The sequence below is a fragment of the Cicer arietinum genome, chromosome 7, assembly GCF_000331145.2.
Source record: "Cicer arietinum cultivar CDC Frontier isolate Library 1 chromosome 7, Cicar.CDCFrontier_v2.0, whole genome shotgun sequence".
Lineage (NCBI taxonomy): Eukaryota > Viridiplantae > Streptophyta > Magnoliopsida > Fabales > Fabaceae > Cicer > Cicer arietinum.
The window spans coordinates 36,007,521-36,007,967 of NC_021166.2; positions in this window are offsets into that span (position 1 = coordinate 36,007,521).

Sequence of the window (447 nt, forward strand, 5' to 3'; positions counted from 1 at the left end):
ATGAAAAAATTGAAAGAAAGAAGTCTTTTAAAAAGGAGAATCATTCTGTCAAAACTGTGTCAAAGAAACAGCAAAACGGAGAACATTCTCCAGGTTGGCTCCCAAACGGAGAAAGTTCAAAACTACAAGGTGTACGTTCTGAAAACTCGTTTAAACTAAAGTTCAACTCTTTCAAATCCTATACTGTTAAACCCATTTCAAAATTAACAAACAACACAGCTGTTTCTAAAAAGGGAATGATATACCAATTAAAAACTAACCCTCAAGGACCCAAAACAAAGTGGGTACCTAAAACTGAAATGATATCACATGCAGGTTGGTTCTCAAAATACAAAGAGAAAGCCTTGGTTCTTGGACAGTGGCTGTTCAAGGCACATGACATCTAAAAGAAAACTATTATTTTTAAGTAATTTTTGGATCAAAAAAATTGGGGTGTTACATTAAATG